Below are 5775 nucleotides of genomic sequence, written 5' to 3'. Positions count from 1 at the left end.
GCCTGGTAGAAATGCAAAATGGCATAGCAACTTGGGGAGATCATTTGGCAATTTCTTATAAAGATAAGCCTATTAGGTGGCTTTCTCTCTCTTTCTCCACCTCTTTTCCCACCCCTTTACCCCAAAGATATTTTCCTTACCTCTCTCTTTCCCGTTAGCTCTAAAGGCCCTTCTTTTGCCTCTGTAACTTGTTTCCTGAATCTATTTCTTCTACTTATATGGCTCACTTCTATTTCTGTGATGTTCTAAATAAACTTTTGCTTCTACTAGTATTTGAGTACGGGCTCTAAATTCTTCCTTAGCCAAAAACTCAAGGGAAACTAGGTCTGGTCCAACTCCATCGGTCTCACACCTGGTGCCATTTCCCTGCCAATACTTAGGGACTCGAGCACTAAGTATGGTGATGCTCCAAGGTAAAAGGAATGTATCAAGATAAGAACTGCACCTGCCCTTTGCCTCAGCAATTCCTAGGTAAAAGCTTGAGAGAACATTAATTTGAAAAGTGGATTTTTCAGTTGCAGGGCTGAATATGTCCCATTGAAATCATCGATAAATATGATTCTCATGAAAGGAGTAATTTTAAGGGTTACTAAGGAAAGAGCCCACATCCCTGGTCGGGGGTAAGGAAGTGGGTGGCGGAATTGTGACATCTGGGATTCCGACTCCCATGTTTGTGAGCTGATTCACCTACCAGTCAAACAAGACTCTGTCCAGAGCAAAACCTCTGAATGCAGAAGGAAGAAATGTCTCAGGAATACTCAGCCTTTCTGTCCCATGCTGTCACCCTTGGTTCATTCGGATTCACTTCTGCCATTTATCCTCCTGGATATTCAGGGGAAGCAGGGGTCTTAAAAAAACTCATATTACCCAACAACCGACCTGTTAGAAATGTAGAATATAGGGCCACACAAAACCTGTACTAAAATTACTAGGTGTTTACTGTAGCTTTACTTATAAAAGCCCCAAACTGATAAAAACACCAATGTCCATCAACTGATTAATGTACAAAACAATAGGGGTACAATATAATGAAACACTGCTCAGCAATAACAAATAATAAACTAATAAATACATAAACATGGGTGAATCTCAAGTCTTGCACAAAGGTACATATTATGTAATTCCATTTTAATAGCATTCTGGAAAAGATCAAACTATTGGAAGAGACATCAGAACAATGGTTGCTATGAACCAGAGCTTGGTGAAGGGACTGACTGAAAAAGAAAGGAGGCGAGCTTAGGGGGTGATGGTGATACAGGAATTCCCCTGAATTTTAAAGTTCACGCTTTAGGCACTTTGCTTTTATAAAACACCTACATCAGAACCTTGTTTCCTTACCAAAAGAATCTAAAAAGCAAAAACAGTGCTGGGTGTGTGTTTTGCAGCAGCCCTTACAGAGGCAGCACCGAGAGCAGCGAGAGTGGGGGCCCCACCCAGCTCCTTCGCTGGGAACCACACTCAATATCAAGCCGCCATCACCTGGAGCTGTTGTCTGTGAGCATCTGCACTTTATCTCCATTCATTTTGTGCATCTGTTAGCAAGATGGGTGTGACTTTATCAGAAAGGCCTAAGGGAGCTCCTTACGTGTTTTATGTTTAGTGTAAAAGTGAGCATATTGTTTTGATCACAGTGAACGGAAGACATTGTGCGTGCATTGAATTTTGGGTCCAGGAGGCTAAAAATTATTTCCACATAAATTAATGACAAGTGCTTCTTCATTTTGCACCATTTTGGCTTACAAAAGTTTTTGTTTTTGTTTTTGTTTTAAATAAAAACGCTCCACTTTCAGGTAGTGGGGGGAAAGCAATAGCTTATATTTTTACTATGGTGGTGGTGACTATATATATTTGTCAAACTTACCAAATTAGGATTGTGCACAAAGGTAAATTTTGTTATATAAATTATAAAACAATAAACCTGACCAAAAAGAAAAGAAAGATGTAGCCATTCACACTTAATGGTTCAATTTTTCATGCCTTAAAATGAGAATCATTTGATAGAAAGAATAATGGGTCTTAAGAAATTAACAGTTCAAACAAAGCACAAGTTCGTGCTGCTTCTCTGCCTCCACCAGCACTGCGCAGGTTTCTCTTGAAGTTTCTCAAGGAAGCTCATGCCTTTAGAACCAGCAGTTCCAGGTCACCTGCCCATAGAGGACTCACAAATGTGCGGAGTCTACTAGTTGTTTTATAGTCGGATTTATCCAGCTCTAAGGCTTGTAGTAAAAATTTCAAGATGAGTTTGAGCCTATTGTTAGAAGACAGCTGCTCTAAGTTCCCCATCCCTAGGGGAGTGCACTCCCCTAGCCTGCTACTCCATGCCTGCGAACATTGAACATTGGCGTTTCTAAATTGCTGTGACTGAACTCTTAAAGAAGCAGGCTACTTTACAGGGCCAGTGCTCAAATGTGCCCTTGACACTGAAGTTTGGTCTATCTATTGTATTTTACCAAATGGTAAATTGAAAATCGGAACTGAGCTCCTAGGTAATGGACATTGTTTCTAAGCAAAGGCCATGCTTGCAGATGAGTACCATCTGAAGGGCAATTAGGAGTTTTAAAGTCAAATGACACTTATATGGCATTGTACTGTATGAAATTCTGAAAGCTTTTTGATAAATGGCGGTAAAAGAGATGAAATTGAATGCCAATAACAGAAAATGTGACTCATATATGAGATATGATCCTTCTTGAATGGCCAGGTTCAGACACTGTGGGTGTCTTGTGTGATTGCACTGTGGGGAAATGATGGGTTTCTTGGTATTTACAGGGGAGCTGATGCCTGAAAAGCTGGGAGGGAATCTCTTGGTAGTAAATGTAAACATATCTCATTGAGTAAGATCATGTGTTGCAGTAGTTAAGAGTTTGGGATTTGGAGTATGGCAGACCTTGATTGAAACGTTAATCTGCTATTTTCCAGTAAGTGACATGGGATGAGTCATTAAAAGCTCTCTAAATCCCCATTCTTTCCTCTGGAAGCAGGGAAGACAAACATTACCTAACAAGGTAAACTAAAGATGGCATAAAATATATGTCAAACACCTAGTGTGGTGCTGGCTCACAGAAAATGCTTAAGAAGTAGAAGTCAGAGTTTTGTAATCATCAATAGTATCATTTTTAAATTTTACCTCAGAACTAAAAGGATGCATCCACTCAGGTTTCAGTTGTACATCGGGTAGGTCAGAATATTTTTGTTTCTTGATAAGTGCTGGTTGGATATTTGTAGATAGATATGTTTCATTCATTGGCATCACCCAGATCTACTGAATGAAAAATAACAGCTCTGTGTAAGCCATAGCAAGCATCTGAATACTGAGACTATGGAGGATAAAATGTTTATTCTATAAATATACTATAAAAATAAATTTAAAGTTATTAAAATTGATGTAAAAGAGCATGAATGAGTTATTTGTCCCTCCAAGAAATTAAGAGAACACAAAATAAAAATATAAATTGATGAAATAACTAGGGATATTGCTGAATCACAGGAAAATATATTTTCTATTTTTTTCTCCCAGTTCATTATATATTCAAACTATAAGCCCACAAACTGATTGTTTAAAAGGAACCACCATATATAATCAGTAAAAATTAGACAAAGGTTTTAACGGTATATTTTCTTTCCTTCTCTTATTTTATTAATGTGTTTCTTTTACCAAAATGTAACTTGTGAGAGCTTAATTTTTTTGTTCCCATTTGAGATGAAGCTTCGAAAATTGCAGGCTTATATGGCAGATAGCGGAGGACATCTCCCATGTCTATATTATAGGATGAAAGTATAAACAAAGAATCTAACCACCTGCTTCCCTACCCTCTCACCATTAAATTATACTTAAAGCTAAAGGAAACATTTTAAATCATCACTGGATGTATTGCACATGCCAAGACTTCAAACAATTTCCTTATATATAAAAGAGCTCTAATGGAGAGATAAATTTAACCAGGGGCTAACTTACACCTCACACTTACCAGGAACAATGTACAGGAATTTCTCAAGAATCTGGTTATGGGCTCTCTGCTCCTCCTGTTTATCAGACAGCCTCTCTTCCTGTGCTTGTGCCAGCAGCCACAACCCTGAGACACGGTGGTAAAGGAGTGAATGGATTTGGCTGCATTGGGCGCCTGGTCTCTAGGGATGCTTTTAACTCTGGCAAAGTGGATATTGTCACCATCAATGACCCCTTCATTGGCCTCAACTACATGGTCTACATGTTCCAGTATGATTCTACTCATGGCAAGTTCAAAGGCACAGTCAAAGCTGAGAACGGGAAGCTTGTCCTCAATGGAAAGTCCATCTCCATCTTCCAGGAGCAAGATCCCACCAACATCAAATGGGGTGATGCTGGTGCTAAGTACATTGTGAAATCCACCAGTGTCTTCACTACCATGGAGAAGGCTGGGGTTCACTTGAAGGGGGGAGCCAAGAGGTTCATCATCTCTGCCCCTTCAGCGGATGCCCCCATGTTTGTGATGGGAGTGAACCATGACAAGTATGACAACTCCCTCAAGATTGTCAGCAATGCCTCCTGTACCACCAACTGTTTGGCCCCCCTGGCCAAGGTCATCCATGATAACTTTGGCATTGAGGAGGGACTCATGACACAGTCCATGCCATCACCACCACCCAGAAGACCGTGGATGGCCCCTCTGGGAAGCTGTGGCATGATGGCCAAGGGGCTGCCCAGAACATCATCCCTGCTTCTACTGGTGCTGCCAAGGCTGTGGGCAAGGTCATCCCTGAGCTGAATGGGAAGCTCACTGGCATGGACTTCCGTGCCCCACCCCCAATGTGTCGGTTGTGGATCTGGCCTGCAGCCTGGAGAAAGCTGCCAAATACAAAGATATCAAGAAGGTAGTGAAGCAGGCATCAGAGGGCCCCTCAAGGGCATCCTGGGCTATACTGAGGACCAGGTGGTCTCCTGTGACTTTAACAGTGATACTCACTCGTCCACCTTTGATGCTGGGGCTGGCATTGCCCTCAATGACCACTTTGTCAAGCTCATTTCCTGATATGACAATGAGTTTGGCTACAGCAACAGGGTGGTGAGCCTCATGGTCCACATGTCCTCTAAGGAATAAGAGTCCCCTGGACCACCAGCCCTGGCAAGAAGAAGAGAGGCCCTCAGCTGCTGGGGAGTCCCTGCCCAGATCAATCCTCCAACACCTGACCACCGTTTCCATCCCACACCCTCTGAAGAAGGGGAGGGGCGTGGGGAGCCCTACTTTGTTGTGCACCATCAATAAAGTTCACTGTATCCAGCCAACAAAAATAAATAAATAAAGAAGAATGTGGTTATGGTTTTTCACCTAGAGAGGCAAGAGGGCAGGTGAAAGAAACAGTATTTAAAATCCCTCTTGGCACTGCTGATGGGTAATACTGGTGAGTCCTTGTTTGTGGACAGTGAAGGTTCCAGCTGCATCCTCAGCCACAGGAAGCAGTCCTCAGCTGGAGAGATTCTCTCTTCTGATGTAGCAGCAATTGACCAGAAGAGATGCTGTTTCTGTTCAAGCAAAAAAGTCATATAGAGAAATCAGCGCAGCTCAGAGACTTTTTCAACAAGCAAATCAGAGAGAGACAAATGCCCTCGCTAAGCAGCCCACATAGCCTGCTCCCACAGCACAGTTTTGGACCTCAGAATTTACCATGTCAATTTGCACCAACTAACTGTTGGGGTTAAGGTCTGATCGAAGGATACTACTAGAAACCAAACAGTACTACAAGGAAAAAAAATAAGGAAAATGAGTCCACCCTATATATGGACACACACCTAAGTGA

General features: G+C 41.8%; 1 pseudogene; it reads left to right on the top strand.

Annotated features, from left to right (window-relative positions):
- Nucleotides 1–2618: 2618 nt before the first annotated feature.
- On the top strand, nucleotides 2619–5078 carry LOC139021542 (glyceraldehyde-3-phosphate dehydrogenase-like; annotated as a pseudogene).
- The last annotated feature ends 697 nt before the right edge of the window (nucleotides 5079–5775 follow it).

This window comes from Myotis yumanensis, unplaced genomic scaffold (assembly GCF_028538775.1).
Source record: "Myotis yumanensis isolate MYYU_CA2020_CCGP unplaced genomic scaffold, mMyoYum1.0.hap1 SCAF_13, whole genome shotgun sequence".
In the NCBI taxonomy this organism is placed as follows: domain Eukaryota; kingdom Metazoa; phylum Chordata; class Mammalia; order Chiroptera; family Vespertilionidae; genus Myotis; species Myotis yumanensis.
The sequence above is the reverse complement of the archived record's forward strand: the minus strand, read 5'-3'. Positions and strand labels throughout refer to the sequence as shown.